Source organism: Aulonocara stuartgranti (assembly GCF_965226115.1).
Source record: "Aulonocara stuartgranti genome assembly, chromosome: 22".
Lineage (NCBI taxonomy): Eukaryota > Metazoa > Chordata > Actinopteri > Cichliformes > Cichlidae > Aulonocara > Aulonocara stuartgranti.
Window position 1 is genome coordinate 26,718,759 of NC_138957.1, and position 18,761 is coordinate 26,737,519.

The window sequence follows — 18,761 nt, forward strand, 5'->3', positions numbered from 1 at the left end:
CAATGTAAATCTGTGGTAGAGCAACGGCTCTGAGGGTGCAAGGGTGCGAACGGGGGAGGCAAATGGAGACAGCCGTCATTTGTACAAAAAAAGTTTTAAAAAAGCTGATTTAAAAAGAAACCTTTTCTCCTTTTGTATGAATTCTCTCTCTGTGGTGAATTAGAGATGAGAGGGGATGGGAGCAAGGGGAAGGTGCTGGATCATCTCTCTTGTTGCATCCTTTGAATTTCCCTCTGGGGGAAAGAAAAAGGGGGATTTCTGCAGGGAGAACATGAGAACCGTGGTGGCCGTTGAATTAAGACGTGTCAAAGAAACAGGAGAAGGAGAGAAAAACTGCAGGAGCAAGATTTAGATCGCGTAGCAACACATCCTCGTTACTCCATCTGTCTGCAGTTACATAGTTTGCTTCTTTATTTTTGATCAAAAATGCAAGTGAAAAACGACTGCTCTGCTCCTAATAGGCCGTGTCACTGAGAAAGCATGCTTCTTTGTTTGTGACTGTCACTGCTATACACGGCGTGCATGAGCTTGTGTTCGCGTTTGAGACCGCGTCTTGGTTAATGAGGCTCTTAGAAGGTAGCACCAGGTTAATGATCGCCTGCATCTGGTACACCAGCAGATTAGCCTTGAGAGACCTGGACAATCAGTGACATAAGCAACCCATGGGGGAGAAAAGGGAGGAGGAGGGGAAGGAGGAGGAACTAGGAAAAGGGGGGGGGGGACTCAGATGGAGCGAACAGTTGAGCGTCATGACATAATTTTTCTGCCCCAATAAAAATCCCCCTCCCCCCCTTTTTTTATTAGAACATGATAGGAATGCAAAAAGGTTTCCTTCTGGGTAAACACTGGCTCCTCGTTTTGTTTTAACAGTAAAAATATATGAAGTTTTATAAGGAAGAAATGCTATATGGGTGATGAGATTACATTCACTAATGTATCTCTTGCCTTTAATTGCTAAACAGCTTTCAGTATAAAGTCATAGCTGGTGGATATAAAGGAAAAAATAAACTTTTTAGTCTATGAGTCTATAGAATACATATTTTTTACTGAAGAGTCTGAATGTTAGCAATTTGGTGCACAGCATGCGTAAATGGTAATAACATCGCAACTGAGGTAATAATATAAAAGCTGCGAATATCAAAGGTCCTACACTTTGAAGGTCCTAAACTGTGATACACTTGCACAGCTCATAGGCTCAGTTTCCAAATTGGAAAGCAATATTTTTACACGTAAACACGTTCATGCATACATTACATCTTTTTTTAATTAACCCCTTAACACAAGTAGCTTAATTTGTGTTAAGGTAATTGTGTTCCTCACTGACTCACAGTAGTTTACACCAAGAGGATTAAGCCTACAGACAGTCTGTGAAATTTGTCTTGAACATAATATCACCAACTCAAAATTATTTTGACCCTCGGCTCGGCCCATAGATTTAGCAAAAAAATATAAAAAATATCTTGTTGCCATCTCTAGAGGATAGATTTAGTTTTGTTTGCTGAGGTTTAAAAGGTTAATAATTTCATTTCTGTTTACACTTTAGAACAAAAATGAAAGAAGAAAAAAATCAACACTATCGTCAAGGATGTTTTTTCAGCATCAGAAGTTGAAATTATACCTTTTCATACAAATGTCTGAAGTTTATCCTCAGTATACCTCGCCATATCCACTGTGTGTAACACCAATAGAAGTTTTACCTGTTTTACTCTGTCTTTATGCTCCTAAAATGTAAGTAAGTCAGTAAATTTTATTTATATAGCACATTTAAAATTAAACTGCTTTACAATAAAAAATAAATGAAACACACAAGGCTTTCGATACATTCATGCTAAATACTTTTGTACTTTATACATAATATAACAAAGCAACAACCTTTCCTTCAGCCACCGTACCAGACAGCAGCCAGTTCAAAAGCATTATTAATAAAAGCTATGTGTCCAGCTTAGATTTAAAGACGGTTTGCTCTAAAATGTTAGGTTATATTGCGATTTTGTTGAGTTTTGTATAAGTGTTGCACTTCTGGCTTAAGGGAAAATTGGTATCTCCGTGGAAGTCCTCAAAGTACTTTTTTTTCATTAAGGGTTTGTTAAATACCTTTGTCGCTGCCAATTCTATTAACACAAAGTCACTCGTTAAAAGTGCAGAACAATTGGTAAATTGGACCCAAAGAATCCCATTAAAATGTGCCATAGGGAAAAGGCAATCTGAATAGGAACAGAAGGTGCCTGGAAATATTTTTTGGTCCGATTTTACTGGTGTGGAACTTTGAGTGTGTGTGTGTGAGAGAGAGAGAGCATACATGGATTATGGATGATAGGGAGGGAATACAGAATAAAATAGAAAAGAGACAAGTTGGAGATAGGACACAGTGGTACCCAAGGCATAAGAGTAGCAAGATAGAAAGGAAGAAAAGAAAAATGCCATGTGATAAAGATTATAAAAAAAAAGTTGGAGGGGGGAGAGAGACTGGGTGATACCGCAGGCAAGTTGAGGAAAAAGCGAGTATCAAACAGGGCAGGAGGGAGGGTGGCAAAGTGGGAGAGAAAGACGGGGAAGAGGAAGAGGGAATTGGAATAGCGGCGATAGTTGAAGCAAGGGAGAAGCAGCGCTGCAGCCTAATGGCCTAGTTTCCCTCGCTTTATAGAATTCTCTAAGAAAGGGTTGGGAAACGTGCATTGTACAGTGAATGTAAATGAGCAAGAGTGCGAAAAATCGAGAGAGAGGGGAGAAAGAAAGGGAGAGAAACGTACAAAAGGTGCCGCCAAAAACACTGAGTTCTAAACTTCCAGCTAAGAAGTGTGTTTGTGAAGTGGTGGCTTAACCAAAGATGGATAACACAGGAGGAGGATGAGATTTCAGTCGCTCAAATGCTGTGCATCACTGTTAGTTTTAACTGCGGTTGGTTTATATAAGTTCTTGAGTTGGAAACCGATGGTGATTATTGATGACCTCCCTTGAAGGAGGCTGAGGTTGTTGAAGGCGAAAGAGCTAGCACTCAGACTTTAAAACCTGGGTGAGAGTTCAGAATGAATGTAGCATACTAATCGGGCAAAACAGAACTGAAGGAATTTGCTACCCTAAAGTTAGAAGGAAAAGCTGCAGCAATGCTCCCAAGCCTGTGTGATTCGAAACGGATAGGTGCAATCTGTTCAGCTGTCATGTGCTTGCAAATGGGTAAGAATTCCTAAACTACGAAGGGTTTCGGTGCAGTTGATGAAAAGTGAATCAAGGCTGGAAAGGAAGGTGGCGCTGTTGTTACCTGCTGGTAAACATTGAAAAAAATATAGCAGCGTAGTTACTACTTCCGCACAAGCGCAATCTAAATTAATATGTGGGTGGGAACATGCATAATTATGTGTGTGTGTGCCTGGATCTGTAAATGCAATATGAGAAAGTGCAGTTTAAGATTTTGGCAAACTGAATAAGAAATGCTGCAGCCCACTGCAATTAGGGCCTGTGAAATTGTACCTCTGGAGATGCTGTGGTTTGTGTGTGCGTGTGTGGTTTGTGTGGCCCATATCTGCTGCCTCTGTTTAAAATACTTGGAAATGAGACGCAGCCTTGATTCTCTGGCACTTCTACACTCCATCCTCCGTTCTTTTCCTCCTCTCAGGCTCATGTCTTTCTAATCCCACACATCGGTCCTCTCCCCTCAGTGCTTTCAACAAGTCTTGTCATATATATATTAAATTAGACAGTGCCTCAAAGGTTGTATCCAGGGCTTAAGATTAACCTGCTGGCTCACCCACAAACTTACTGGTTTTAAGTTTGCTTTAAATCCATTATAATCAGTACTTTCACAGTGGATCAGATGGCTGTGAAATGTGGAAAAGACCTGAAGAATAAAGTCAGAACAATCTATCCCAATATGTCAATACTGGGCAATAAGTGAATAATTAATATGGCCGATAGATTAAGACAGGCGAAACACCCTTCAACCATGTTATGAGTGTAGACGTTGCATACTTTGTCCACCGGCGAGCACTCTGCAACTTGTCAACATATGTTTGGAAATCTAAAATGAGATGCATATACGAGCAATAAAACACAAATAAAACACATAATTCTTTAATACCATTGTCATAGTGTCTTAGTAAGGGATCATAAACACCAACATATTTGTTTATGTTTCATCTGTCTAAAAGAAAGGAAAACTATCGGCAAATATCACCAAATATCGGTGCTGGTTTTAAAAATGTGCTTCCAGACAAGTTAGCATCTGTTAGCAAAGTTAGCAAAATGCTGGTTTTTCTTTAGCTATCAGAGGTTGCCATAGGGTCACCAACCAGTCTCTAGCCCTGTGTGACTGAGACCGAACTAATGAAACTATGTAGTTCCTCTAAGCTCCACCAAGTTTTAATGTCTTTATTAATGTTATTTTCTTGGTTTGATTACAAGTTTCAGGTTTCAATTCAAGCTCATTGTGTCTGAAAGGAGTGTTGTGTCATCTCATCATTATAAAAAGCCCCAAAAGCTCTGATTAATTATCTAGTTAACATAACCTGGCAGCTTAACAGACAGAATTGCGTAATTGCAGTTGGTGGAGACCAAAGTGGAACTAAAAGAAGTATGAAGGAGGCTGGTCTAGCCTCAATACTGGTTTTAAGTATGAAGATAATGACACCTTTTGGATTTTTTCTTTAACCTTGGTGTCTTTCAGGTTAAAAAAAAAGTGAATTTCTTTCAATTTTGTCATGCAGCACACAGTTTTCTGTTTTTTTCTGTAGCATATATTGTGATCTCACTTCCAGGAATTATTGTGGACCGATAACACTTGGCCAAGGAGTAATTTGTAAGCTTGATTTGACTCTCAATTCTTAGTATTTAGATGGTTATTATTGGTTTTAGCCAAAAATGTGCAGGAGGGAGGCACATTTGTAAGGTCACAAATCAATCCAAGTTCACTTTATCTAGTGGAAATGATGTCTTTGACTGTATTTCTTACTTGGAAAAAGATTTTTTTTGGCAGTGGTCTTTGAAAGTTTCCAATCGCTGCTCATCTGGACTGATGAACAACTTTTATTCCACATAGAATTGAATTACATTTTGTATTTCTGATAAAGGATAAGCCAGTTGCAACCTGCTTATCATTTGCCTTTAAATGTTTGCGTTCCAGTCTATATGCGGCCATTGTTTTCTCAACCGCTGTACTCAAAGCCTCAAACCTCCCACTTCCTAAACGCTATTATTTCCATTTTAATTTTTACTAAACCTGCTTCTTCAGTTGTTTAGAATAGCTTGTAATTTATCCGTCCTGTCAGAGGGCATTCATTGTAGCTAAAGCTTGTTGTTTGCACTGTCACCCAAGCAAAACCATCGACGCTGGAGCCACAGCCCTACATGAGTCAGCTCAGGTCTCAGCAGCTTTGTGCTGCATCAGGTCTGGAAAACTCCAATAGCAACCCCCCCCCCCCCCCCCCCAAAGAAAAGGTAGACACATCTGCTCCACACAGGCTTTACTTAACTTTTAAGAGGTCTTAAGTTGAATCCCCACATTAAAAACAACAGCAAATCTAATTTCACACAGACAGCACATACACATGTAAGGATTTTACAGCTTACTGTAATCATTCTTTCTCCCCCTAACTCACACCTTTTTTTGCATGTATCCTCTACACGACCCCTTCACTTTTTTCCCTCATTATATTTCCTTCCTTTTCTCATTTTTTCAGACTGTACTGTATACAGTCCTGCAGTTGACTGCAGGCCTCCTTCCATCTTTCTGAGCTCCGGTATGCATAATTTATGAAAAGACCCAGCTTCTCCATGAAGGCAAACTTTTTTGACAGCACAGCTGTGTGTTTAGTGTTGCACACGATTGTCCTGCATGCAATTGTGCTAATCACATGCTGCATACAAGCCCGGACGAACAGTACCCGCTTTTGCTTCTGACTTGCTAATCTATGCATTCCAGTTTTGACACCATGCTCTCCCGAACTCCATGCACGTTTTGATAAACTCTTTTTTCACCCTGCAAAAAGTAACAAAGGGAAATGTATTTATTCAATACACACTTCAAGAAGTTACAAAGTTTTGACCAATGTCTGCATATCTGTCTGTGCACCTTTTTCAGTCTCCTACATCCATCATGGATTGATTTTTGTATTTCAGCTAAGGTCCCTCGTGAATGGTTTATCAGTGGTATATAAATCATTTAGGTTTCCTTTTTCCAGTTTTCAAACCTACTGACTTAAAATGTAACATAACTGTTAGTGTGCATAAGGAAGATGATTATCAGAGTTTTTTTTATTGTTGCACAAAGGAGACTAACTTCCCCCCTGTTTGAATCCTTGTTCTTTGCAAGATAACATGCTGCACTTAATGGACAGGCACAGGAGAGGATTTCTCCTTCTCATCTAACTTTGTAACATCGGCAGAATATGCATGGTTTATAAACTGGAGAGCTTTACACCATAGCAGCATACATTTCTCCAATACTCATAAAGTATGTCAGTGCCCATAAAGCACTGATAAACGTTTTATTTACCATCAGTCAAACAAATTCTAGTGGTGTTGTAGTGGAGAGTAGTCTTTTATGGTAACATTGTTAGAATAAGGTCCAAGACATATGAGATACAACTAAATGCTTAGATAACATTAATAGTTTTGTAACACTCCAGCTCCTCTGTATCTAATTTTAAACTAAAACATTTCACCTGTCAGTAGAGGCACCTGATCATAAATCATAAAGTGTAGTCACATTGTCATATTTTGTAGCAAATATTATCCAGGTGCTTCGAACTGGATCACCTTACCTGTAAAATCCTCTGTCTGCGGTTTGACCTCGCTGCGTTCACACGTGTGAAAACAGCGACGGTTTAAAAATAATTCGGTTTTCTTCTGATAGCCTTCAGCAGTTTGGAAGCAGTAGTATTTTTTCTGAGGTCACGCGGTTACAAACTATGTCTAAACAAATCTTGACAGAGTTCATCTCAGTTTATTCCAAAGGAGCTCAGGATCTTTAATACACACTGTATAAGGAGGGGGCTTATCCAGAGCCCGTCTCAACGATGGCTCTGTTTCGCACTGATAATACGGGAGATTTGGCTTAAAGTTATAACTTTAGTTATGACTTGAGTAGTGAATCTAATTTTTCAGTAGAAATAATTCAGAGCAGAAGGCTAACCAAAGTCATATTTAATAAGATTCTTCTTTGGGGAACTGATTATAGCTTGGGGATGAAACATTTGCCCGATGGCATATTACATCTGAATTTATTGTGCAGTTTATGTTGGGAGTCAAATTGTATGCAGAAACACATTTTTTTTAAACCTTTTAAAAATGACTTTAGGTTCCACAAAAACTAGAAAAAAAGCTTTGAGATGAATGTGTCGAGGTTTATAATGTCATTGGTCGTTTTTTTAATAGCAGATTTAGTGTATAAAGATTTGAGCTTGCTTTGGCCTTGAAAATGTTCTTTCCTGTCAACCTCTGCCAGTGAGTAAACTCATTCAGCTTTTCCGCTCTCAGCTCTTCGTTCTTCAGTCGTAGCAAAGCTATACAACTCCAGTAAGTGCGAGTGGGTGGTTCCACTCTGTCAGGTGCATATCAGGTTTCTCAAGAAAGACCGTTTGGCCCAGGGGCTCTCTCACTGGTGTGGATGTCCTCTTAATGGGTGCCCATTCAGTGCCCTAATCGAGCCCTTTATCAACCCCGGCTAACGCCGTGGCGATCATAGCAGAAAAAGCCTGGAGCGACTGTGCTCGCTTTGTCCAGGCCAACTGGAGCGTAAAAGCTTTGACAATGACAATGCAGTTGGGAGAGAGAAAGAGAAGGAGAGAAATGTGGAGGGAGACATTTCTCATTCCTTATGCAGTTAAGGAGCCAGCCTCCAGCTCAGAGGCCCGATTTTCACATGTTTACTCTTTCTTAATAGCATCTATTTGACCTTTGACCCCAAGCAGCACAATCTGTGAGCATTTGTAGCTTAGTCATTATCAAGAGAAGGGAGGTATGTGATTGCTGATACATCTCAGTCTTTCTTTCTTTTGGTCATCAAAATTGTGAGGCGTCAAGGGAAAAATTTTAAGGGAAGGCACATTTCTGTATGGCTGACTCGTTTAAACCACCTGACCTCAACAGAAACAAAGAATGCTGAAATTGTTCAGGTTTCAAAGTTCAAACCATTAATGTGAAAAGAAGCCAGCAGGCATATCATTACAAAAACGACACGCAGCACTCAGACCAGATTTCGCTGCAATTAGGCTGTCCCAAACACATTTTGAAGAATTTTTTTTCCCAAGCACTTTCTCAGAGGATGCCCAAATTGCCTGAGATATCTGCCGTAAAATTAGGTCAGAAAATATTGTGTAGTGTAAGTTTGCAATAAGATGAAAAAGCTTTTTAATAACCGCTTCTTTTTTGCCCTCTTTGATGTAGAATGAAGGGCTCTGATTGGCTGGTCTTCAGATGAATGACTGATACACAGTGATAATCCCGACCACTGGAGGGTTCAAAGGACTCGCTAATATATGCGGCACTATCAACATTAACATGATCTGTGTATCTCATTTTTTAATAACGCGGTGGTGGTATTGGGGTTGAACAGGGATTTGGATGGAGGGCTACCCAAGCACCCTCTAATATGTTTTTATGCAAACTATTTGATAACCTTCAGTGTAATTACTTGATATTTCACTTACGCGCCATTCTTTTATTTGAGTGTTTGTAGCACTGCCTAATTATTTTATATATATATATATATATATATATATATATATATATATATATTCCAGCTGGATACTGGAATGCCTAGAATTGTACAAGATCAATGGGACCCTAAGAGCCTTCATCAGGAACTCAATGGGGATGTGGCGTACAACACTAGAGGCCAACTCCAAGCCCATAGCACAAGTCACCATCAAGTGCGGGATCTACCAAGGAGATGCTCTGTCCCCACTGCTGTTCTGCATAGGCCTGAACCCCCTCAGTGAGATCATTAACAAGACTGGCTACGGATACCGACTACGGAACGGAGCAGTTGTCAGCCACCTCCTGTACATGGATGACATCAAGCTGTATGCCAAGAGTGAACGAGACATCGATTCACTGATCCACACTACCAGGCTATACAGCAATGACATTGGAATGTCGTTCGGACTGGAGAAGTGTAGTCGGATGGTAACAAAGAGAGGGAAGGTAGTCAGAACTGAGGGGATTGAACTACCAGAAGGCAACATTGCAGACATAGAGGACAGTTACAAGTACCTGGGGATCCCGCAGGCAAATGGGAACCATGAAGAGGCCGCTAGAAAGGCTGCAACCACCAAGTACCTGCAGAGGGTCAGGCAAGTCCTGAGGAGTCAGCTGAATGGTAAGAACAAGATCCGGGCCATCAACACATACGCCCTGCCCGTGATCAGGTACCCTGCTGGGGTAATAGGCTGGCCAAAGGAGGAGATAGAAGCCACTGACATAAAGACAAGAAAGCTCCTTACCATGCATGGAGGGTTTCACCCCAAGTCCAGCACCCTGAGGCTGTACGCTAAGCGGAAGGAAGGGGGCCGGGGACTGGTGAGTGTCAGCACCACAGTCCAGGATGAGACAAGGAACATCCAAGAATACATTGGGAAGATGGCCCCAACTGACCGAGTGCTCAGTGAATACCTCAGGCAGCAGAAACCCAAGAAAGAGGAGGGAGACGAGGAACCATCATGGAAGGACAGGCCCCTGCACGGTATGTACCACCGGCAGATAGAGGAGGTGGCTGATATCCAGAAATCCTACCAGTGGCTGGACAAAGCTGGACTGAAAGACAGCACAGAGGCACTAATCATGGCAGCACAAGAACAAGCTCTGAGCACAAGATCCATAGAGGCTGGGGTCTATCACACCAGGCAAGACCCCAGGTGCAGGCTGTGTAAAGATGCCCCAGAGACAATCCAGCACATAACAGCAGGGTGCAAGATGCTAGCAGGCAAGGCATACATGGAACGCCATAACCTAGTGGCCGGCATAGTGTACAGGAACATCTGTGCTGAGTACAACCTGGAAGTCCCGAGGTCAAAATGGGAGATGCCCCCAAGGGTGGTGGAGAATGACCGAGCTAAGATCCTGTGGGACTTCCAGATACAGACGGACAAAATGGTGGTGGCTAACCAACCGGACATAGTGGTGGTAGACAAACAGAAGAAGGCGGCCGTAGTGATCGATGTAGCGGTTCCGAATGACAGCAATATCAGGAAGAAGGAACACGAGAAGCTGGAGAAATACCAAGGGCTCAGAGAAGAGCTCAAGAGGATGTGGAGGGTGAAGGTAACAGTGGTCCCCGTGGTAATCGGAGCACTAGGTGCGGTGACTCCCAAGCTAGGCGAGTGGCTCCAGCAGATCCCGGGAACAACATCGGAAATCTCTGTCCAGAAGAGCGCAGTCCTGGGAACAGCTAAGATACTGCGCAGGACCCTCAAGCTCCCAGGCCTCTGGTAGAGGACCCGAGCTTGAAGGATAAACCGCCCGCAGGGGCGTGCTGGGTGTTTTTTTTATATATATATATACACAATTTCAATTATTGTTTGACTCTATATATCCATACTCTACTGAGACAGAGGTGTCACTTTGAAAATCATGTCTTCTAGAGGGGAAAGCAATCAGTCCCACAATGTGTAACTTAACTGAGAGCTTACAACTTGTTCATTACATGGGGTGTAATCTAGTGTTTCTATGTCAGATGGACATTGTAATTTAACTCTATCATTTGCTCACTGTGGACTACGTTCTGGGACAGTAGCATAGACAGTAGAAAACATGGAGGTGGCTACTGGGACATCACCCATTGGTTTGTCTGGTTTTGAAGCCTTGAGGCAAGCGTTTCCATGGAGGCCATCTTGGTTGCAAAAAATTGAATGCGATGAGTGGGGGCAGGTCTGACTGTGAAACTGCACAAATATTGGGTAACCTCTTGTCAGCCAATGAGCATGTGGTTTTAATAATCGTAGATAATGCTTCATTTTGAAAGATTTTTTGACCGAGGTTTACAAAATATAGAATTTCTTATCTTATCTTGACCCAAAACTCGACAGGAAAGTGTTTACAGAGGTTCAAACACAGCTATCACCATGTAGCTTTCGAACAGAATGCAGGTTTAAATGCAGGTTTAACGCATTTCTGGATTGGGTTGATTCATCATTTATTTATTTATTTTACATCCTGGAAGCTACATCCATGTTTTTTACTATTTTGGACAGTGGACAGCATTAATATTTTTATTTTTTATTTTTTTTTGTGTGTTGCGTTTGCATGCAATGCTATTCTCTACATTTTTGCTAGCAGTGAGGAAAAGCTGAGTTTGTTGTTAGTGCAACTAATTAAACAACTGCACGGCATTTTGGCAACGCAGGAAAGTCTTGCTTTGCCCTCAAGGTCCAATAATGACGTGGTAGAAAGTGAAAACTATGAATAGGAAATTACACCCATTCCATAGCACCAGCCGGTGTAAAAAACCCCAAAACAAAGCAAGTACACAAGGGTGGTGCTGAAGATTTTGATATGCTATGCTTATTCGAATACTGATCCTTTATTTTACACAAGAATTGGCCACAGTGTTTGTAGGAGTATCACAACAAAGGCTGGATAGAATAGAGGCCGTACTTATCATAAGAATAAGGGAAACTTAACTAGCCGCCGCTTGTTAGATTGAAAAAAGTTTTTTCCAATTAGTTTTTGTGCTACCTGTGCTGCATGCAAGTCAACACTGTGTGTGGGCAGTGCAGACAATAAAGCCCTTTCTTCCAGAAACAAATATTCCGACAGTTCTCTCAGAAGAAGCCTTGCTCTCCGCTTGCTGTAGCCTCTCAGTACAAGATGTGCTCTTTAATTGCCAGTTCTGCTCTTTGAAAAGGCATACATGGGTGGCACAGCTTGTCTGACCTGTGCTGCAAATCCTGCTTAAAACTGAGTCATTTTCAACTTTCTTTTTCTTCTATAAAGTGATATGCTTGTGTTTCTCTTCTGTTTGTGTTCCTTCCGAACTGGCTCCCTCAGTTCCACTTCACTTCATCATTTTGGTGTTTGAACTTTCATTAGAAGTAGATAACAGAGAGTTCAGGGACTTTATTGGATCGTGACCTGTCTCGCGTGCCCTTATCTGAGGAGTGTATAGCGTACTGTTACCTCAGGTACTTGTATTAACAGAGTACACTGGGTACTTTTTGATCAATAAATAGCAGTTTGTAAAGGGCAGCCAGAACATCAGTGGAACACAGTCTCTCCCTTAAACTGTTACAATATCAGAAAGGCTTTGAAATCAGACCTACAATACTTCTGCTCTTGGCCTGTTTAACCAGCTCCTCTATAACCAGAGGAGAAAAGCCTGCATTTATTGCACAAAGTAGACATAACAAGTGTCAAAAGATCTTTTTCCCATTTTATTTTTGTTATTTTTATGAAGATAGGGTAGAAAGAAGATATGCTTTAAAAAAAAAAAAAAAAAAATCACCTTTTTATTTGCTTCTTTTGCAATGCAATCCACTCTTTGCTGGATGGAAAGTGTGTGCATCAGTATCTGCGTGCTACTGTTGCCAAGCCCAACAGCAGACAATGCAGTATGTGTGCCCCAGATAAGGGCTTTTATTCTGCTACCTAGCAGATGAAGAATGTGTAGATGATCATGAATTTCTCATGAGTTATGCTGTTGAGCTCTTATTTAATGATAGCCATGCTGGGGTGGGTTCTGAACCTCTCACTCGTCTCCCTCCTCATCACCTCTGATGAATGGGAAAACAAGTAACGGGAGAAGCTTCCCCTTAGTCGCTCCAGAAATGTCTTTTGCGGTGCAGTCTCACAGAAACTGCAACATAGACGCAAACTCTACAAGCCACAGTTTCACTTCCGAGTCTGTGATGTATGGCCTGCTGCTCTTCTTGTCAGATGGCCTACTACACTGAACACTCACCTACAGCACGCTACAAAACAGCTTTCCTCCAAATGGCACAGCACCGAATATACAAACACTGTCAGGTTTGCCTGCCGTGTGAAAAATGGGCTTTATGTTGCCTCCGCCTGCTTGGCCCAAAAGACTCCTCTCTAGATTAAAACCTCGGCACACCGAGCCCCCTTCACACTACAGCAGGCCCTGACTCATTCCAATCTGACGCTCATTTCAGTCCTCATTTCCTTTACATTATATACACCATTAAGTATATTAAGCCCAAAGCCAGCCAGTGCACTGTCCCATGAACTTAATGATAAAGCCATCTGTGTGCATCTTCATTTCTCAGCAAGCAGGTGCACGAAGGCAGGTTGGGGGGGGGGGAGACTGCGTAGTCACAATATAGCGACATTTAATATCATTTAAAGTATTGCATAGTAAAGGAGACTTCAGTCAATGCCATGCTAGCAGCTCCAAGAAGCACAGTGGTTCTTTGACCCAAGCTCAAAGAAGAGAGAGACCCAGGATGGGGTTCTCTTTTGACCTCTTAAACTGATGGTGCACTGGTCAAAGATTTCTCTTCCATCTGTCACTCATTGCATAATGAAAATGGCTCAGACACATGTCCTGCCCCAGGGGGGCCTCCTCCCTTTTTGCCCTCTACACACTGTGAGTGAACTGCAAACAGAAATCATAAATCTTTCAGGACCCAAAACTCTTGTACCCTGCAGACTCTAAATAATCTTTAGCAGATAGCTGCTTGTAGAGATTAACTCAAAACGAACACGCTAATGTTTATTGTGAAACATGTTTACCGTGTTCGCCATCTTAAGTTGTATTCCCAAAGGAGTAGTATTATGAGACAGCCTCATCCACACGGGATCAGCAGAGTCTGTGATTTGCTTTAACTGTCTGATATCTTTGGTCTGCATTATAAACCTAGCTCACCTGCCACATAATAACTTTTGAGCGTGATGAAAGATAGAAAAATGTATTACTGTATCTGAGATTTGAGTCGGCTACTCGTATGAGTGGGTCTCTATGTTGCTTCCTCACATTTACACACAAAACACAGTAGAATTTGTACTTCATATATTACAAACTTATAAAAAATGTGCATGCAATTGTCTTGGGGTCATTCAGTTTTGTCCTGATCTATTTATTCACTGCTGTGTATGTGTGTACCATTACTATTATTAGCTTGCTGTTGGCATCTACTATAATGACCTCTAGCTGTCTAGTAGTGGCATTCGGTGTCTTTCCCGACCTTTCACCCAGTGCCAAGCAGCAGATTACACACATACGTGCACCTTGCGTGTCCTCACACACTTGTCCGCTCTTCCCTGTCTTTGCTGTGGCTTCTTTTTTTCTACTCGGTCGTTCTTTCAGCACAAGCACGAGTGGTCACACAGGCCGCTGCTCATGTTACTCGCCGTGTGCCCATCTGGCAGTGCCCTGCTCTCCTGGCCCTGCTTCTGTGTTTCCAGCTGTCCCCTGGTGATCACTGTCTCTGTCTCTCTGTCCACTGGCTGCCAGTAACCGGAGTGCCCTGCTTCTTTCTCCATCTAGCGACCTCGCTTATTATAGGATAAGTCTTCATCCTATAATAACACATCTCTCTTTCCCTTCTTTGTCATCTTGCTTTCTACTGTCTATTTCTGTTTCGTATCTTTTAGGAAAACCGTTTTTTTTCCCTATTTCTGGCGCTTTTACTGCAGAATTTATTTTGCTGCACTGCTGTCTGTCATCCCGCTGCTCGTCCAGCTGTCTTGCTATCTCTCTATATGAGTATGTAACTTGATCAGGTTCAGTGTGTGAGCACTGCTCTGGTTATATTCACTTCAAAAAGATTACTCTTGTGTCCTCTTTGTAGCTCGTATGCCCCCTTTTTTTAAATTTCTTTTATATCGCTCACAGTGTTAACCTGCTGGTTGCACTCAGGGGATCAACCATTTTCTGGACACTATTAATCTATGTACAGGCTGAAATACTCTGAAATAAGTAGTGAATGGGCCAAAACAACAACAAAAAGAAAGCAACCAGCCGTTATGCTGATCCACCCTTCCCTAGATGGCTTAAAGCTGTCAGACAATTTAGATACACTTAAGTGTTTGCAGTAAGAGTGTTTGGTACATCCCCAATGCATTACACAACTTTACCTCTGCCCACTTACTATGCACATGAAGCACTTACACACTCTGTCACACTCCATCATGGCCTCTAATAGGGTCTGGCCTGATGGAGTGGACGGGCATGCTCAGCAGACAGTGGGAGAGTGAATCTATATTCAGTCTTTGCACTTCCTTCTCTTCTTCTGGAGCCTGATGAACTCAAGGGATTCTGTGGTGCCAATAAACACCCTCTGATCTATGGAAGCACTCTCCCTGGAATGCAATACTCCTTGGGGCATGGACTTTTTCTTTGTGAAGGTGGAGTGTGTATGAGTGGTTATTTTTTGTTTGTGTGTCTCATACAGAAAAAGGTCCAGTGGTTTAGTGCATGTGTAAATGCATTAGGAGTTTTCTGTGTGTGTGAGAGAGAGAGAGAGAGAGAGAGTGTGTGTGTGTGTGTGTGTGTGTGTGTGTGTGTGTGTGTGTGTGTGTGTGTGTAAGTAAGCCACTAAGTGAAAGCGACAGACTCAGAGAGAGAAAAAGAGAAAATGGATTAGATAATGAGTGTGTGCTTTCTGAGCGTTGCAGCGATCAGTTTTCTACAGGGCGACTGCAGCAAATGAGCCAGAAGGAGTAATAATGTTAGTGTCCCATAAAATGCAGTTTCCCATGAGAGTGCCCTCACTGCCAGAATGCCATCATAGGTTAATGCAATGATGATTAAACATGTGTGGCTTTATCGATCCCAGCAGCAAAATTCTCTTCGCTACGAGGTCAGAAGAAGCTGCAGAACAGGTGGTAAAAGTGACATAGTTGCAGGTGTCTTACTCAGTGGCACGCTGGCCCATTGACAGTATTGATTTCTGCACTAATCTGCACTTAAAAAAACTTTTTTTTGGGTTCATAATTAAGTGATATGTTCAGCTTGAGGTTTTCTAAAACATCAAGGGAATTAAGTACAGTGCTGTGAAAAAGTATTTGCCCCTTCCTGATTTACTTTTTGAAGATGTTTCACATCATCAAACAAACTTTAATATTACACAAAGATTACCCAAGTAAATAAAAATGTTAATTTACAGTGTTAAACCATGAACTAAATGTGATAAACAACATTAATTTTAGAAAACTGAATTCAGTGTCAATATCTACATCGTGCCTGATTACTTCCTGTTGAATCAAGAAGAGTAGAAGAATAGAGAACCTGTCTCACTGACATCTATCAGTCTGGAAAAGGTTACAAAGGTTTCTAAGTCTTTCGGATTCCAACCAAGGTGAGGGGCTTTATCACAAATGGAGTGATATTTAAAACCTGCAGGACATCGGTTCTCGAGGCTCCTACTGGTTATATACATTTAGTGTAGTAGTAGTAGTAGTAGTAGTAGTAGTAGTAGTAGTAGTAGTAGTAGTAGTAGTAGTAGTAGTAGTAGTAGTAGTAGTAGTAGTAGTAGTAGTAGCGATCGTGGCTCAAGAGTTGGGAGTTCGCCTTGTAATCGGAAGGTTGCCGGTTCGAGCCCCAGCTTAGACAGTCTCGGTCGTTGTGCCCTTGGGGAAGACACTTCACCCGTTGCCTACTGGTGGTGGTCAGAGGGCCCGGTGGCGCCAGTGTTTGGCAGCCTCGCCTCTGTCAGTGCGCCGCAGGGTGGCTGTGGCTACAATGTAGCTTGCCATCACCAGTGTGTGAATGTGTGTGTGGATGACTGGATATGTAAAGCGCCTTGGGGTCCTTAGGGACTAGTAAAGCGCTATATAAATACAGGCCATTTACCATAGTAGTAATTTAAAGATTTTGGTCTTAATCACCAGGCTGCAGAACATTGTCAATGCATCTCTGAAGCTCACCTGGAGATAAGAGTTGTCTTAAGCAGTCATCAGCATTTTGACAATGAACAGCGTCTAACATGTTCATCCAAACGTTTCCACCCTCACGCCGTGTAAATCTGGACTGCTTCTCTTATAGATTATCTTGTTCTCTTGATATCTTGATTTTTAATCAAAGCACGCTAGACTTATTTATTCAGAGTTTTACTTCAATTTGTCACTGCACCTCGGGTTATGAAGTCGTATGGTGACGTTTTTTTGAGGTATTGCTTCCCGAGTTTCATTTCCCCCGTAGCTCTACGGTAACTGACAGTGAGCAGACAGTGTAATGTCATTTGCACATTTATATAAAAACTCAAACCCAGGTGCAATGAAATGATAAAAGTAGGAGCTTTAACAAGGCCGAGTTAAATCCTCCGAGTGGTTAATCTAGCTTGGGCAATTTTAATGTCGGATAGTCAGTAAAGGGCTTTTTATTCGGAAATGGTAAAAAAAACCCAGTTGTTTATATTTTGCTGGCTGTATGCATAAAATAAACAGAAAACAGAAAAAAGACATGAATATGGGCACATGAATATAATGTGTCCAGTGTGTCTGAAGGCCATTTCTTCTTGCAGGGAATTATAGTGGTAGGCCAAAAGCAGTAAAAAAAAACACCAAGAGGCTTCTTGTCCAAGAAAAAAATTTCAATGGAAATTAGCCTGAGATTATGGAAAATTACATTTGATTTTACGTGTGTGGGCTGCTTAACTGTGAGTGTACAATAGTGCTATTAGCCTCGTAACCTCCTAATTCATTAAACCCATAATCAGGCCTTCATTTGTATTCAGATAGTTTTTCCCATTGATTATTGGCTGGAAACTTGCCATCCTGAATCTGTGATCTTCCTGTTTGATTCGAGAGGAGAAAAGAAAGAGGGATACATAGAGAGAGAAAACATGCTCAGGGCAGAGACCAATTTTTGGTTCGTTACTGTCTCTTTCTCACTGTCTTCCGCCCCCCCTGCCTCTGTTCAACCGTCCCTCCCTCTTTCCGTCGCCCCTTATTTCTTACGGTAATGCTCCATTGATCTATGCTGGGAAGAGATAGTGCTAATTCACTGAACCCTGCTCAGCCTCTGCTCTGCCTTGGGCTGATTGCACTAGTTCATCCCTAATGTTTCCTTTTCTCTCTGAGCTTTCTCTGCCTCTCTAAGTTCTAACCAGTGTCCCGGCCAGACATGTTTAACCCTTCAGCCTTCTGATGCTGCAGGGCGGCTGCCAGCTAACAGTGAGGCAGACTCATCTCCGTGGCAAGTGGTGCTAATGATGACAGCGCCAGACTACAAGTGCCAAGCGAACTGAGATGGCAAAAGCGATGGTTGATGAGCAGTGCTTTCAGCAGTGTGTGCGCACGGGCTGTGAAAAGTTTGCAGAGAAAACTTCTGCAGCAGTTTAACTTTCGGAAATGATAAACTACAGACAAATTAAATTTAACAATGACTCCAAAATTCGGCTTTATTCCCTCCTCATCCGCAGGCGCTTTCATCTAAGGATTCATATAAGTGTATAAATATGAAATGAGGTCTGGGTTCAATCATGAAGCTGCTCATTAAGTCGTAGGTACCTCCTGATTAGAGTCCCCCAGCTGCTGCAAAGCTGTGATTGGTGCAGCAAATCATATATATGTACAAAAAAATCGAATGCGAAGCCTGTTATTGCCAGCTTAGTTTGACACAACTGAAAAACTGCCAACTCCACAAAACCTAGGGGTGAGAGGAAGACACTAAATAATATACTATATAAATAAAAGAGGGGCTATAACAAATACCCAGGGGAGAAATGCCTTTATTTTGCAGTCAAATATTGGTTTTCTAGTTTGTATTTATTCTTAAATTCATGTGTTCTCTCTCTATCGCTCTATGCTGCCTCATCCTCTCAGATGTCTCCTGTCCCTTGCTCATTCCTCCTCTCATTCATCATCCGCCT

General features: G+C 41.8%; 1 protein-coding gene across 3 annotated transcripts in view; it reads left to right on the forward strand.

The window, feature by feature from the left end:
• ext1c (exostoses (multiple) 1c) overlaps positions 1–18,761 on the forward strand; it is a 92,921-nt gene that overhangs the window by 19,961 nt on the left and 54,199 nt on the right. The gene's annotated exons all lie outside the window — the stretch shown is intronic.